At 33.3% G+C, this 18556-nt stretch overlaps 1 protein-coding gene and 1 pseudogene across 2 annotated transcripts in view; both read right to left on the bottom strand.

Moving 5' to 3' along the window:
- Window positions 1–2393, bottom strand: part of LOC143248616 (transcriptional regulator protein Pur-beta-like) — a 50516-nt pseudogene extending 48123 nt beyond the window's left edge. Inside the window, exon 1 of the transcript XR_013027093.1 lies at window positions 2339–2393. The product of XR_013027093.1 is annotated as a transcriptional regulator protein Pur-beta-like (transcript). The remainder of the gene's footprint in view (window positions 1–2338) is intronic.
- LOC143248615 (pyrokinin-1 receptor-like) overlaps window positions 1–18556 on the bottom strand; it is a 425075-nt gene that overhangs the window by 172794 nt on the left and 233725 nt on the right. The gene's annotated exons all lie outside the window — the stretch shown is intronic.

The raw sequence follows: 18556 nt of genomic DNA on the forward strand, positions 1-18556 counted from the left end.
AGGGGTGACTTCAGTTTCAAAATTTACAGGACTTTGATTAAGGAAATTATTTTGTGCAAAACACAACTATACTTTCGATATGTGAGAATAAATATCTGATGATAAAACAGAGGAAGGGTAAACCTCTCCTGTAACCTACACGTATGATTTGAGTTTTTAGCTTCAGTTGTTGCAAACAGCATTTAAATTAGAAATACGAAATCCAACGCGTTGTAATCACCAGTAAGGCAATGAAACTGTTTATATATCATGAAGACACGTTGATTTATATCTGTCATTACATATATTACACGTACTTGGCACGCATTCACGCACTGGCATTTTTATAATTCTAAGGGCTAACAATCTGTGTATGAAAATAATCGCTAACCATACCCGATAACGCAAGTACAAATCAATCCCATAGAACAGGTAAACTACGTCTACTTTTATGCGCAAAGCCGTACATTAATCCTTACAGGGCTCAAACCCCGAATTTCACCGTTGTGATCTCTCGGGTTTACCGAAGAGTCATCAGGAAGCACTACTTTAGTGTTATTTTTGTGTTACAAGGGAAAACGGTACTGAGAAAAGGAAACCAATTTTGCTGGCAAAGATAAAAATGTTTCAATTCATTCGTTGCGAGTCAATTACGTTTTGTTTTCTCCAGAATTCTGACAAATTACTAGCATATAAACGTGTCATATAACCCACGAGGTACGTACGTTCTTTCCTTTACGTCACTGTAAGTCGTTACAACGGTTAACAGCAGATAAAGAAAGGTGTACGTCTGGAGTCACCGCTTTACCCAAGTAACTCCAAAGTTCGTATTATAGACATCTCAGCAAAGCGTTCCTAAATTTTACGTTTGTACCGAGAAGTACATCTCAATAAACGCAAGTTCTACCGCATCTCGTGTGAAAATAGCTAGTCTTTAGTCTTAACGTTTCAAAAATGGATTGTATTTCTTGTTCATTCGCAGAACTTAAACACTGATACACGAGTCTTCACAGAACAAATTCAAGTTGCTTACAGATAAAACCAAAACTACTCGTAACAGCATGCTCGCGCGTTGGCGAGATTTCTCGACAGACCACCGCCACACAGCTGCTGCGCTGCATGTCTTTCTTGTTTCACCACAGTTATATTCTGGAAGATGTTCACAGAAGACGGGCGACGATGCATCCGCCCACTCTAAACCCAATAGATATTAGAAGAACGGTTTACCGAGTCACTTACCTCTTCCTCCCGGTCCAGCCATTCCCTTCTTCCCGCCTGTCAAGCCTTCCCAATGCCTACCTGTACAACCTACTGCTAATGCACCTGAACAGCGCTGGAGAAACCTTCGGCACGAGCGTTCCTTCTCCACTTCTTCATCCTGACACTACCGCCCTCATGCGGCATACTTTAACATAACTCGCTCGACTTTCGGGTAAACAACGAAGTTCAAAAAACAGATAGACAATTAGTTCGAACAAATATTGCTAACAACGCGAGATGCCATTGGCTGAAAGTACAGATATGGAGCTAAACAAATAGTATGAACAGCCAGCAGTAATTACTGGAGATTTGAAAATAATAAATATACGTACTGAACGTAAAGACGTAACAGGTTAACAATCATAGGTTACGCATTCAAGCCACATTGGTTACGTAACTGTACACAGTAACACAAGTATTAATATGTAATTCATACATCCGGGTTCCAGTTAGCAATGTCATTCAAAAGCGATGAGTTAACGTGCATGGTCACTACATCCACATTTACGTAGCTTGCTCGTGAAGGTTAACAACAGGAACCAAACTACATCTGTTACAACAGAAATATCCCAACAATTAAAAAAGACCTCAAAATTTTGACTTGAGTGTATGCGCATGCTTTTCATTGAGCACCTGGTCAAAACCAGTACTGTAAGGTCAATACACAAGCATATATATCACAAGTTCAAACGGTCCATACCATCTACCAATAGGAACTGTTAAATGCCAAATAACTTAATGAAATTTTTAAACTGATCAGTACCATACGAGCACGTGGACAAAACGCCTGGGGCAAAACTCGTCAGAATCAGTTAAAGGTGTCCCAAGTTTTGTACCACTGACCACACGGAAGGCAGCCTACTAACAATAGCCACTACCACAGGGTTTTTTGTACGACTTTTTGAAACGAATGGAGGGCTTGACTGTCATTACTATAGTGAGAAGTGTTTTAAATACACCACATTTCGAACCTCGAGCCCTTCGATCCGCAGCCCGACACACCAATCGTTTGTATTTGTTGCATAAACGTATGCAAGTATCAGTTTTCATGAATATATAGATATCAAGGTTGAAAACACACACACATATACATACATACATATAAATCCTAAGTTGCCCACACCCGTCCAGTCAATCATGTCCGGTTCACCACACTAAAATTCAATCATTTGTCATTATCATGTCTAAACATGCCTACGTACGGTTGTAGCGTTCACTGTACATACATAAATCAGAAACAGCCGAAAGTGCAAAGCTAACCAACTGTATTCACGCTGTACGTTTATCACTTCTGCTCTTCAATACAGCCAGCTGCATTCAGCCCCCCATCTTGAAACACCCACGACAGTTGAGGTACAACATTCAATGTTTCACGAATTAATCCAACTGGGATTTCTTTGTATCTCCTATGTTTTGGCAAAATGCCAGTTCTTACACGCGCTTTGGAAATGTTCGTTCAAAATAATGTCAGTTAACGTTTTAAGATAACAACGAATTCGCGAGAAAATTACAATTAAACCTGCCTTTGTTCTCGATTAAGTGCCCTTGAAAATCACCCGGTGAATGTGGTGCTTTGACTGCTGTTATTTTGGGTGCTGTCTGGAGTAGCGGAAATTTTTATGATATTGTGTCACACAGAATTAAAAAAAAGTTTGAGAAGCGTTGCTTTAGTAGTCAGGAAAACGTATTTCATGTGGATATTTTCGGATAACGTGTGTGCGCGTGTAGAATCTATAACAATTGGCAATGTAACGCATGGATAAACGTAAGTTTATGTGGGTGTTTAACACTTCTCTAACTTGAGTTATTGAATGTCTGACCATTCATAGATTAAAAAACAACAACATGGCAACTGTATGCTTTATGAAATACCCTCTACAAATGAATCAGAATTATGAGGCACGTTTGAGCACAGTTTGTCTTTCAAGATCGCTAAGCCTAATGCTTTAGAACACACACAATCACGGTCCATGTCTATACCAAAGTCCAAAACCTGATAACAACATGTAAACTAGACAAGATCACCACGTCTCTGATAAACAAATAGTCAACGATAAATAATAAGTTACAAAACATTCTTATGCTAAGTACATGTGCGTATGGGTGTTTCATACATCGCTAGTGAATGTAGTGATATGTCAACACTAGTCTCTTGTATTAAACTGACCAGTGACGTATCACGTGGTACGTACACAGTTCCCGTAGGCATATTTATTACACAGTTGCTAAAATAACGTTTTCGTTCCCAATTTTGAGCTGCTAACCATAGGGAAGGCAGCTGCTCAGCAACACCTTACTAATCATCATTGACGAAGGGACTGACTGTCACTCTTATAACACACCCACAGCTCATGGTTCGGAAAATATTTAGCGATATCGCAAAAAAAAAAAAAAGTGTACGTCTAAACTTAGGATGAGAAAATGATTATGTATTTAAGACGTATAAAAATAATAAACTATCTCACCAGATAACGTACTGAGAATCCTCAGGCTTGGTTAAATTTCTCTCCAATATTCATTTAAAGTTACACAAAGGCTGTTTAAACTAGGCGTCCATAGTTTAAATGTGATAGACTAGAAGGAAGTAGCTCAACGGTATCCAGTCATTCTCGAATTATTCAGATTATCTTTATGATATACCCACGGCTACAAAAGTATGGGACGCGAACCATAAACCCTAAGATTCGCAATCAGCCACAGTAGTTACTGGCTTTGTTAAGACACTACGTTTTTTCCACAACTTTGTTGGCAGTAAATTTATAATCAACTTGAACTCTCTTTAATACGCATAACTTAAATTTGTATGTCTACTCCAATATCTTCAGACTACAGACGAATTTATCTCTTCTATACTTTCCTATCATATGTAATCATTACGTCACTATTTCTCATAAAGAAAATTCAAAGTCACAAACTTGTAAAAAAAATTTAAAATAATTTTTCCAACTGTTAATCAATTAAGTTTTTCTTTTTTCTTGGGGGAGGGAAGAGGTCAGAGCATGTATAGTCGCGTCCTTGGACTTATGATTTATCTTATTCACGTAAAATGTGTTTTAAATCTTCGCGCAAAGCTATACGAGGGCTATCTGCGGTAGCGGGCCCTAATTTAGTACTAAGACTAGAAAGAAGGCAGCCAGTCATCACCACCCACCGCCAACTCTTGGGATACTCTTTTACCAACGAATAGTGGGGTTGACCATCACATTACAGAGCCCCCACAGCTGAAAGGGAAGCACGTTTGGCGTGACGGGGATTCGAACCCACGAACCTCAGATTACGATTCTAGCGCCCTAACCACCTTGCCATGCCGGGCCTATTTGCGAAATGTATGAAGAGGCCAAACCTGTTGGTTTCTCATTACAGCTTATTTGACATTATCTTCAACTATGCTCATCTGACAAGTACACTGAACGTTTCTTTATTGTTGCTATAAAACACGCTGTACCAGAAATCCTGGTATTCCGATAATTCAGAAAACCAAACTAATGGAACATCTCCGTTCAAAGTTTTCTTTAATTTCTGTTATGACAAGTGTCATAACGAATTAGTTCGCGTTGTTTTCTAACCTGGAACATAACAGCGACACGTTACAGCACACGACCCTGCTCCGTTTAACTAAAGGTCATATAAATCCAGATGGTGATTTCTCGAATAATTAAAACCAGGGCTATTTCGTAAAACAAGGTCGCATCTTAGACCTGTTTGTTTCAGGATTCTAAACGGAGGGGAGTTGGTGAATAACACCTTCTGTCAACTGTATCCGATTAAACAGACTAGTGCACCCACAGAAAACGTAGACCACCTTTTCTTTGTGGGGGTGGTTGGGTGGGTTAAGGAGTCATGAACCGTAAATCCTGGCATTCTCACTTTTGGCACGTTGACCAGTAAGCCATTATGATTGGTTTATGTGCATTATGACCAATATGAATACAATTTTTATTTCCTATAGCCCAGAAAATTCGTTAAAAACTGTTATCGAAAACTTTTAATTTATTAATTTTCGGTAAACTCGATAATCTTCAAATGAGGGTTAAAACAGAACACTAATAAAATCTGACCTACTGACCTGTTCATCTTCCAAAGCGAGAAGCCTAGTTTAGGAGGAAGACGTTTTTAATCACTAAAATGTAACCTCCTGCAAGAAAATTGTGTTTGTTTGTAACTTAAGCACAAAGCTACAAAAAGGGATAGTTGTGCTCTGTCCACCAAGGGTATCGAAACCCGGTTCCTAGCGTTGAAAGTCCGTAGACATAACGCTGTGCCACTGGCGGACTTTTTAAAAAGAGGTAAAGTTTTTAACAGGTTACAGAAAATACCAGTTTTACAACAGATCCACGTATAGTCCGTGAACACACGTGCAGCTGCTAAGGGCTAGAAAGATTAACCTAGCCAGTGTTAGCCAATATTTAGATCTAAATACATAAAATCCAATGCATAATATACGTACATAATATATGTCATGCTGTTTTAGCCACATACTGCATAATTCTCTTAGTGATTCACTGCTTACGCACTTTTACCGACGTCACGTCATTTTATTGTCTACTGCCTGACAGACAACGTATTATTATATAATGGTACGAGTGGTTAAGATGCGAGTTTCGAACCCATGACCCTCAGATTACGAGCCGAGGGCCGGTACAAATCGTTATTACAAACAGGATCGCCACGAGTGTTCTGTTGCAAGTGTAAATAAAATCAAAACTAATGCATCAACTGTTTTTATTTCTGCTTTTCAAGGTCATATGCCATGCTGTTTTAGCCAGAGAGTGCATAATTCTTCTCGTGATTCACTGCTTGCGCACTTTTACTGATGCCACGTCATTTTATTGTCTTCTGCCTGACAGACAACATATTATTATAGAGTGGTAAGAGTGGTTGCGAAACTTCTAAGGGACAAGCGGACTCTTTTTGGAAGAACTATTTTTCGCGGTTTTATTGTCCAATAAACGTTGAAGTCGATATTACGTGCGTGTATTTATGAGAAGCTCATAATTGGAAAAAGTCGTTTTTTTGGTTTTGAACTTCGCGCAAAGCTACACGAGGGCTATCTGCTTTTGTCGTCCCTAATTTAGCAGTGTAAAACTAGAAGGCAGCTAGTCATGACCACCCCCTGCCAACTCTTTTACCAACGAATAGTGGGATTAACAGTCACATTATAACGCCTCCACCGCTGAAAGGGCGAGCATGTTTGGTGCGACACAGATTCGAACCTGCGATCCTCAGATTACGAGCCGAGCGCCGGGCCTGGAAAAATCGTTGTTACTGTTATGTTCTCACCTACGTGTTTGTTTGTTAGTAAGGTTTCTCGAAAACGTATAAACGGGTTTGGATGAAAGTTGATAAACATTTGGACTATGACACAGCTTAGAAGTGATTAGTTTTTGGAGAGTTAAAGGTCAAGGTCACGAAACGAAACCAAAACAACTATCAGTTAACATACGGACCAACGTTTCACACTATTTTCGCTCCATAACTCGATCTAAAGTTATCGGATTTTGGAAGAAACTTGGTGGACACATGCAGAATATTATTTCTCGTTGTTCTGCAAAAAAAAAGTTCGTGTCCGCTGATAACGAAGGAAAAGAAAGATTTTCATATTTTTGATGTTAGAATATGAACAATGTTGCGTGATAGAAGTAAACACTCTTACTAAATGTCCCGCTGATTATTATTATTATTATAGATTTATGAAGGACAATGTTTGTTTAGAATTTTTGCGCAGAGCTATACAAGGGCTATCTTCGCATAACTGTTAGGCTAGGGGAAAAGCAGCTAGTCAACAGCATCCATCATCAACCATGGGCTATTATTTAGCCATGAATAATAGGTTTAACAGCTACGGGTTTCGGTCCCGTGACCTGCATATTGCGAGACGAGAGCTTCAACCCCCAAACCATTTCACTAATTACTGGTGGAGTGTTCCAACAGCGTATTTCTGTCCGTTTTTGTACAGCTGAGCCACGTCTGGCTATCTGTTGGGTCCATCGATAGAAATCGAGCCCATGGTTTTAGGAGTCGTAAATCCGCTGTCCCACCGGAAGACTACATATTTGTCACAGAAAATGTCTGTTTTCATTTATATGTTGTTTCAAACTGAGTGGTGTTAACAACAACCAATCAAAATACTGTAATTCATACAGACGTGAACACCACACAAACACGGTGGTATTTTCTTCTTCGTTTAAAGCACAAAGCTAAATAGCAGGTTATCCACCACGGGGGACAAAACCCCGAAATTTAGTGTTATATGCCCACTGACTTATCACGATTTTACAAAGAAATAAAAGCAGACAATTTGTTTTCAAACAGTCTATTTTTCGTCTCACTCAGCTGTAAAACGATACAGTCCATTAACTTTCAATTAAAATATGTCCTACCAAATCACTAAGCCTAACGAGTACATATGTTGAAAGTCACCTATTAGTCACATTTGTAATAAATGCAAAGAATTAATAGTTATTTAGTAATTATGTAACACCGTTTAAAGGTGTAAGAGAATAAAAGGCCTTAAAAATTATAAAAACGTGTACGAATACGCGACACAAGCAATATTTTCTACAGACGTATGAAGGCTAACTGTAACATAACTGTCTATTTCGTCGCGAAGAGACAAGTAAAGAGTAAACTTCAACGTAAATTTCTCAGATCATATGAGCAGTCGTAGCAGTAACGATCAAAATACACCATCAGACGTAAACAATATGGAGTTTTGGGTAAAGCTGACGTAACTGCCCACATAATGTCTGTCTAGACCAAATTTAAATGGTTGCGTGGAAAGCCAGACACGCGATCGTAAGTCTAGACGCGATGAACGACCTCAACACAATCCAAGTTAGGCTGCACCGACATAACACAAAACCACTGTCCGAAATCTCACATTGAAACTAACACTGCAAGTTGAACATAATAAGCCAGACAATCGTATTTACACAAAAGAAGCTTGTTTTACAAAATATATGAGAAAAAAAAATACAAAAAGAAAACAATCGAGTTACCACAAGATATTTCTCTACCAAGTTAGGCTTCACTCGCATACTGCACTTCTTAACAATTATACTACTGCAATATTACAAGTAAAGGATTTCATGTTCGAATTACAAGAATTCCTGAATCACTAACTTCAGCAACTAGCATTACTGTTTATCTGCAACTGAACGACAGTATATCCTTCCGTTCAATTTTAGCTATTACCTGCCTTATCTACATCTCTTCTATATATGGATGTTAATTGAAATGTTCAGTATCCTAGCTGCTATTTGACATCTCGTAACTCCTACAACTAAACATCATTTAACAATTAGTCTCATACGTACGCCTGAGCATTTTTAAACAAAAACAATGCTTTTCAAAATATCAAAACTTTACCAACAAAAATGAAAACATACATTATAAATTAACTGTATCAATTATTTACAATTATACAGAATTGTATTTTTTTTTTCATGCAACTCAAACATGTTTTTATAAACTTGGCTAATCTTTTTATCCAAACGTAATTCTAAGAACTTCTGAGTGATGTCAAAAAACACGTTGCAATATTTTGACAAACACTGACTGTTATGATTTAAATTGTATTGTGCAAGTGGATTTGCAGTTATTAATTTTATTTAAATCGATCAGAAGTCATATATTTAGAGTAATTAATCACATAACACTATTATTTTATATTCAAGATACCAGTGTCCACAATTAACCATGTACAAGTACACAGATGATCTCTAGCTACATGAACTTTCATTCTGTCTCTTACACATTTCACTACGACAGCCCTGGCTAATCAACCAATAAATAATACACACACACTCTTCCACCAACCTAATAACATCACAAAGTTGAACACACTACAAGCATTACAAATTAATGTCACAGTTAGTAACAGAAGTTAACTTTGCTACATAAACAATCTTACATCATCTTAGTGGGAAAGGTAAGACTGACCATCATATGAACCTCTGTGAAACTCACAGTTATATGCAGTGATGGTTTGAGTTCAAAAATTGAAGCGTGCTAAACATTAAACAGAAGAAAAGCATACTTTTGAAATTTTTATTCTGTTGTACTTCACACCAATTTGTCTGACTATTTCATTTTCTACAGAAGTCATTGCAAGACCATTTAACCTCTCTTGTCCCATTGTACAATGCAATGTTTTTATCAACTCTTATTAAGTCTTGAAAATCATCTTTTGCCACTTATCACATTAACAGACAAGATTAATAAAATTTGTAGAGCAATAAAGATATTTAGAAAAAATTACTTTCATTTGGTTTTCACACGTATAACACTTTATATGGAGTTGAATTTTCCAGTATCTGATGCAATATTAATTTAAATTCTGCACACTAATTCTCACCACAAATATCCTTTTACTCTATGCTTGCTAGTATTCCTCTAAATTTTTACACCCCTGAAATTTTAGAGGGTGGTTCCTTAGTCCTTCAAACCCATTCATGGGCACCCACAGATTTTTTTTTTTTTTGGGGGGGGGACACATGTAGGGGATCAGCTTTTACATTGTGTAAATGGAAACAAAGTTACAGTTTAAATATGAATTACTAAATATATTTAATCACATTGTAAAGTTTATGTCACAATATGTATGATTTAGAGGGGCAACAAATACCCCTTCTTGCCTTTCTGCACAACCATGAAACCATTTTGAGTTGGCCCAAAACAAAACATTATCTGGAGTTGAGTTTTCCAAGTATTCAATGTGATATTACATTCTGAACACAAACGATCATCACAAGCACCTCTTGTCTCTTTGTTTGTATGTTTAAGATTTTTTAGTTTTTGTGCCCTAAAAATTTTGAAGTACGTTCTTTGAGCCCTTTCAACTCACTGTGAACCAGCCCTGATAGTACAAGTTTGCAATCTCTTTACACATGCTATTATATCTTCAGGGACCAATACAACTTATACAAAAGATGTCAAACACACCCTTACATCTTAAATTACACCTGTCATTATACGATATGATTTTAACACTGTTTTTCTCTAATCATAAAAGTAAACACACTATTTTAGTGTAACCATGAATTTATTGTTATTTCCTTGTTTTTATTAAGCTAGAAGTTAACACAACAATGACTGTTACTGCACTTTTATTATACTAACAATTTTCTACCTTTTGAAAGATAACACTCTGAAATGGCAATCTTTAGAACACAGACATTTGATTAATTTCTACCAGAAACATGGACTGGTATTTTAGCCTGTCATTAAAATAAACATGATTACGTTCTGACAAATAAAAGGCTTAATGTAAATCAGAATTTCAAACTCTAACAAAATAAAACAAACTTTCACAAATGACTTGAAGTTTTCTATAAATGTATCCATCTTCTCAGTGAATACTAAAATTAGCAACGTTTTTTCTTTGCTTAAGATATTCCTAAATGTTCATGGGCCAATGAGTTAAACATTCCAAATTAAGCTTCACATATTTACAGGAGTACTTGTACAAAATATTACGGTTTAAATAATATTAACTTCTAATTAATTTAATGTGGTTTACATAATGTAATCATAAAGAAAAGTGTTCTATGAGCTGAAACACAGAGTACGGTTCAAATCATGTACATCCATAACACTGGATTCCCATGTGTTATCATTGTTTGTCTTTACACAGTAATCCATAACACTGGATTCCCATGTGTTATCATTGTTTGTCTTCACACAGTAATCCATAACACTGGATTCCCATGTGTTATCATTGTTTGTCTTTACACAGTAATCCACAACACTGGATTCCCATGTCTTATCGTTGTTTGTCTTTACACAGTAATCCACAACACTGGATTCCCATGTGTTATCGTTGTTTGTCTTTACACAGTAATCCACAACACTGGATTCCCATGTGTTATCGTTGTTGGTCTTTACACAGTAATCCACAACACTGGATTCCCATGTGTTATCGTTGTTTGTCTTTACACAGTAATCCATAACACTGGATTTCCATGTGTTATTGGAACTTAGTGAAAGGTTATCAATAAAAATTTTAATAAATAAAAAATGTAAACAAAACAAAACACTTTAGGGGTTAATAGATAAAAAACAACAAAAACTTAATATAAAATTTACTTTTATTATAATTATTACTCCTTTCTAATAATTAAACTTTTCATAATCTTCAATACAACTTGTACAAGAAAGAAAAACATTTTTTCAAAAATTTATTTAAACTTCTTTCAGATGTTTCAAACTCAATAAAATGTATGGGAATAATATACTCTGTTACATTCCTTAAGAGAAATAAAACTTCTGTTGTATGGGAATAATATACTCTGTTACATTCCTTAAGAGAAATAAAACTTGTTGTATGGGAATAATATACTCTGTTACATTCCTTAAGAGAAATAAAACTTCTGTTGTATGGGAATAATATACTCTGTTACATTCCTTAAGAGAAATAAAACTTGTTGTATGGGAATAATATACTCTGTTACATTCCTTAAGAGAAATAAAACTTCTGTTGTATGGGAATAATATACTCTGTTACATTCCTTAAGAGAAATAAAACTTGTTGTATGGGAATAATATACTCTGTTACATTCCTTAAGAGAAATAAAACTTGTTGTATGGGAATAATATACTCTGTTACATTCCTTAAGAGAAATAAAACTTGTATGGGAATAATATACTCTGTTACATTCCTTAAGAGAAATAAAACTTGTTGTATGGGAATAATATACTCTGTTACATTCCTTAAGAGAAATAAAACTTGTTGTATGGGAATAATATACTCTGTTACATTCCTTAAGAGAAATAAAACTTGTTGTATGGAAATAATATACTCTGTTACATTCCTTAAGAGAAATAAAACTTGTTGTGTGGGAATAATATACTCTGTTACATTCCTTAAGAGAAATAAAACTTGTTGTATGGGAATAATATACTCTGTTACATTCCTTAAGAGAAATAAAACTTGTTGTATGGGAATAATATACTCTGTTACATTCCTTAAGAGAAATAAAACTTCTGTTGTATGGGAATAATATACTCTGTTACATTCCTTAAGAGAAATAAAACTTCTGTTGTATGGGAATAATATACTCTGTTACATTCCTTAAGAGAAATAAAACTTGTTGTATGGGAATAATATACTCTGTTACATTCTTTAAGAGAAATAAAACTTCTGTTGTATGGGAATAATACTCTGTTACACTTAAGAGAAATAAAACTTGTTGTATGGGTTATATTCTGTTACTTAAGAGAAATAAAACTTCTGTTGTATGGGAATAATATACTCTGTTACATTCCTTAAGAGAAATAAAACTTCTTGTTGTATGGGAATAATATACTCTGTTACATTCCTTAAGAGAAATAAAACTTCTGTTGTATGGGAATAATATACTCTGTTACATTCCTTAAGAGAAATAAAACTTCTGTTGTATGGGAATAATATACTCTGTTACATTCCTTAAGAAAAATAAAACTTCTGTTGTATGGGAATAATATACTCTGTTACATTCCTTAAGAGAAATAAAACTTCAGTTGTATGGGAATAATATACTCTGTTACATTCCTTAAGAAAAATAAAACTTCTGTTGTATGGGAATAATATACTCTGTTACATTCCTTAAGAGAAATAAAACTTCTGTTGTATGGGAATAATATACTCTGTTACATTCCTTAAGAGAAATAAAACTTCTGTTGTATGGGAATAATATACTCTGTTACATTCCTTAAGAGAAATAAAACTTCTGTTGTATGGGAATAATATACTCTGTTACATTCCTTAAGAGAAATAAAACTTCTGTTGTATGGGAATAATATACTCTGTTACATTCCTTAAGAGAAATAAAACTTCTGTTGTATGGGAATAATATACTCTGTTACATTCCTTAAGAGAAATAAAACTTCTGTTGTATGGGAATAATATACTCTGTTACATTCCTTAAGAGAAATAAAACTTCTGTTGTATGGGAATAATATACTCTGTTAAAACATATACTCTTACATTAAGAGGAAATAAAACTTCTGTTGAGAAATAAAACTTCTGTTGTATGGGAATAATATACTCTGTTACATTCCTTAAGAGAAATAAAACTTGTTGTATGGGAATAATATACTCTGTTACATTCCTTAAGAGAAATAAAACTTCTGTTGTATGGGAATAATATACTCTGTTACATTCCTTAAGAGAAATAAAACTTCTGTTGTATGGGAATAATATACTCTGTTACATTCCTTAAGAGAAATAAAACTTGTTGTATGGGAATAATATACTCTGTTACATTCCTTAAGAGAAATAAAACTTGTTGTATGGGAATAATATACTCTGTTACATTCCTTAAGAGAAATAAAACTTCTGTTGTATGGGAATAATATACTCTGTTACATTCCTTAAGAGAAATAAAACTTCTGTTGTATGGGAATAATATACTCTGTTACATTCCTTAAGAGAAATAAAACTTCTGTTGTATGGGAATAATATACTCTGTTACATTCCTTAAGAGAAATAAAACTTGTTGTATGGGAATAATATACTCTGTTACATTCCTTAAGAGAAATAAAACTTCTGTTGTATGGGAATAATATACTCTGTTACATTCCTTAAGAGAAATAAAACTTGTTGTATGGGAATAATATACTCTGTTACATTCCTTAAGAGAAATAAAACTTGTTGTATGGGAATAATATACTCTGTTACATTCCTTAAATAAAACTTCTGTTGAATGGGAATAATATACTGTTTTAAGAGAAATAAAACTTGTTATGGGAATAATATACTCTGTTACATTCCTTAAGAGAAATAAAACTCTGTTGTATGGGAATAATATACTCTGTTACATTCCTTAAGAGAAATAAAACTTGTTGTATGGGAATAATATACTCTGTTACATTCCTTAAGAGAAATAAAACTTGTTGTATGGGAATAATATACTCTGTTACATTCCTTAAGAGAAATAAAACTTGTTGTATGGGAATATACTCTGTTACATTCCTTAAGAGAAATAAAACTTGTTGTATGGGAATAATATACTCTGTTACATTCCTTAAGAGAAATAAAACTTGTTGTATGGGAATAATATACTCTGTTACATTCCTTAAGAGAAATAAAACTTGTTGTATGGGAATAATATACTCTGTTACATTCCTTAAGAGAAATAAAACTTGTTGTATGGGAATAATATACTCTGTTACATTCCTTAAGAGAAATAAAACTTGTTGTATGGGAATAATATACTCTGTTACATTCCTTAAGAGAAATAAAACTTCTGTTGTATGGGAATAATATACTCTGTTACATTCCTTAAGAGAAATAAAACTTGTTGTATGGGAATAATATACTCTGTTACATTCCTTAAGAGAAATAAAACTTGTTGTATGGGAATAAATACTCTGTTACATTCCTTAAGAGAAATAAAACTTGTTGTATGGGAATAATATACCTGTTACATTCCTTAAGAGAAAAAAAACTTCTGTTGCATGGGAATAATATACTCTGTTACATTCCTTAAGAGAAATAAAACTTGTTGTATGGGAATAATATACTCTGTTACATTCCTTAAGAGAAATAAAACTTGTTGTATGGGAATAATATACTCTGTTACATTCCTTAAGAGAAATAAAACTTCTGTTGTATGGGAATAATATACTCTGTTACATTCCTTAAGAGAAATAAAACTTGTTGTATGGAATAATATACTCTGTTACATTCCTTAAGAGAAATAAAACTTGTTGTATGGGAATAATATACTCTGTTACATTCCTTAAGAGAAATAAAACTTCTGTTGCATGGGAATAATATACTCTGTTACATTCCTTAAGAGAAATAAAACTTCTGTTGTATGGGAATAATATACTCTGTTACATTCCTTAAGAGAAATAAAACTTCTGTTGTATGGGAATAATATACTCTGTTACATTCCTTAAGAGAAATAAAACTTCTGTTGTATGGGAATAATATACTCTGTTACATTCCTAAGAGAAATAAAACTCTGTTGTATGGGAATAATATACTCTGTTACATTCCTTCTGTTGTATGGGAATAATATACTCTGTTACATTCCTTAAGAGAAATAAAACTCTGTTGTATGGGAATAATATACTCTGTTACATTCCTTAAGAGAAATAAAACTTCTGTTGTATGGGAATAATATACTCTGTTACATTCCTTAAGAGAAATAAAACTTGTTGTATGGGAATAATATACTCTGTTACATTCCTTAAGAGAAATAAAACTTCTGTTGCATGGGAATAATATACTCTGTTACATTCCTTAAGAGAAATAAAACTTCTGTTGTATGGGAATAATATACTCTGTTACATTCCTTAAGAGAAATAAAACTTTTGTTGTATGGGAATAATATACTCTGTTACATTCCTTAAGAGAAATAAAACTTCTGTTGTATGGGAATAATATACTCTGTACATTCCTTAACACAAATAAAACTTCTGTTGTATGGGAATAATATACTCTGTTACATTCCTTAAGAGAAATAAAACTTCTGTTGTATGGGAATAATATACTCTGTTACATTCCTTAAGAGAAATAAAACTTGTTCTATGAGAATAAGATACTCTGTTACATTCCTTAAAGAGAAATAAAACATTCCTAAAACTTCTGTTGCATGGGAATAATATACTCTGTTACATTCCTTTAAGAGAAATAAAACTTCTGTTGTATGGGAATAATATACTCTGTTACATTCCTTAAGAGAAATAAAACTTCTGTTGTATGGGAATAATATACTCTGTTACATTCCTTAAGAGAAATAAAACTTCTGTTGTATGGGAATAATATACTCTGTTACATTCCTTAAGAGAAATAAAACTTCTGTTGCATGGGAATAATGGGAATAATACTCTGTTACATTCCTTAAGAGAAATAAAACTTCTGTTGTATGGGAATAATATACTCTGTTACATTCCTTAAGAGAAATAAAACTTCTGTTGTATGGGAATAATATAATAATTCCTAAGAGAAATACTCTGTTCTATACATTATGTTACATTCCTTAAGAGAAATAAAACTTCTGTTGCATGGGAATAATATACTCTGTTACATTCCTTAAGAGAAATAAAACTCTGTTGTATGGGAATAATATACTCTGTTACATTCCTTAAGAGAAATAAAACTTGTTGTATGGGAATAATATACTCTGTTACATTCCTTAAGAGAAATAAAACTTCTGTTGTATGGGAATAATATACTCTGTTACATTCCTTAAGAGAAATAAAACTTATTGTATGGGAATAATATACTCTGTTACATTCCTTAAGAGAAATAAAACTTTTGTTGTATGGGAATAATATACTCTGTTACATTCCTTAAGAGAAATAAAACTTCTGTTGTATGGGAATAATATACTCTGTTACATTCCTTAAGAAATAAAACTTTGTTGCATGGGAATAATATACTCTGTTACATTCCTTAAGTGAAATAAAACTTGTTGTATGGGAATAATATACTCTGTTACATTCCTTAAGTGAAATAAAACTTTTGTTGTATGGGAATAATATACTCTGTTACATTCCTTAAGAGAAATAAAACTTGTTGTATGGGAATAATATACTCTGTTACATTCCTTAAGAGAAATAAAACTTTTGTTGTATGGGAATAATATACTCTGTTACATTCCTTAAGAGAAATAAAACTTGTTGTATGGGAATAATATACTCTGTTACATTCCTTAAGAGAAATAAAACTTTGTTGTATGGGAATAATATACTCTGTTACATTCCTTAAGAGAAATAAAACTTCTGTTGTATGGGAATAATATACTCTGTTACATTCCTTAAGAGAAATAAAACTTCTGTTGCATGGGAATAATATACTCTGTTACATTCCTTAAGAAAAATAAAACTTCTGTTGTATGGGAATAATATACTCTGTTACATTCTTTAAGAGAAATAAAACTTCTGTTGTATGGGAATAATATACTCTGTTACATTCCTTAAGAGAAATAAAACTTGTTGTATGGGAATAATATACTCTGTTACATTCCTTAAGAGAAATAAAACTTCTGTTGTATGGGAATAATATACTCTGTTACATTCCTTAAGAGAAATAAAACTCTGTTGTATGGGAATAATATACTCTGTTACATTCCTTAAGAGAAATAAAACTTCTGATGGGAATAATATAACATTCCTTAAGAGTTGTTGTATGGGAATAATATACTCTGTTACATTCCTTAAGAGAAATAAAACTTGTTCTATGGGAATAACATACTCTGTTACATTCCTTAAGAGAAATAAAACTTCTGTTGCATGGGAATAATATACTCTGTTACATTCCTTAAGAGAAATAAAACTTCTGTTGTATGGGAATAATATACTCTGTTACATTCCTTAAGAGAAATAAAACTCTGTTGTATGGGAATAATATACTCTGTTACATTCCTTAAGAGAAATAAAACTTGTTCTATGAGAATAACATACTCTGTTACATTCCTTAAGAGAAATAAAACTTCTGTTGTATGGGAATAATATACTCTGTTACATTCCTTAAAAGAAATAAAACTCTGTTGCATGGGAATAATATACTCTGTTACATTCCTTAAAAGAAATAAAACTTCTGTTGTATGGGAATAATATACCTGTTACATTCTTAAGAGAAATAAAACTTCTATTGTATGGGAATAATATACTCTGTTACATTCCTTAAGAGAAATAAAACTTGTTCTATGAGAATAACATACTCTGTTACATTCTTAAGAGAAATAAAACTTCTGTTGTATGGGAATAATATACTCTGTTACATTCCTTAAGAGAAATAAAACTTCTGTTGCATGGGAATAATATACTCTGTTACATTTCTTAAGAGAAATAAAACTTCTGTTGTATGGGAATAATATACTCTGTTACATTCCTTAAGAGAAATAAAACTTGTTCTATGAGAATAACATACTCTGTTACATTCCTTAAGAGAAATAAAACTTCTGTTGTATGGGAATAATATACTCTGTTACATTCCTTAAGAGAAATAAAACTGTTGCATGGGAATAATATACTCTGTTACATTGTTAAAAGAAATAAAAACTCTGTTGTATGGGAATAATATACTCTGTTACATTCCTTAAGAGAAATAAAACTTCTATTGTATGGGAATAATATACTCTGTTACATTCCTTAAGAGAAATAAAACTTGTTCTATGAGAATAACATACTCTGTTACATTCCTTAAGAGAAATAAAACTTCTGTTGTATGGGAATAATATACTCTGTTACATTCCTTAAGAGAAATAAAACTTCTGTTGCATGGGAATAATATACTCTGTTACATTCCTTAAGAGAAATAAAACTTCTGTTGTATGGGAATAATATACTCTGTTACATTCCTTAAGAGGAATAAACTTCTGTT

The sequence above is a fragment of the Tachypleus tridentatus genome, chromosome 4 (assembly GCF_004210375.1).
Source record: "Tachypleus tridentatus isolate NWPU-2018 chromosome 4, ASM421037v1, whole genome shotgun sequence".
NCBI classification, from domain to species: domain Eukaryota; kingdom Metazoa; phylum Arthropoda; class Merostomata; order Xiphosura; family Limulidae; genus Tachypleus; species Tachypleus tridentatus.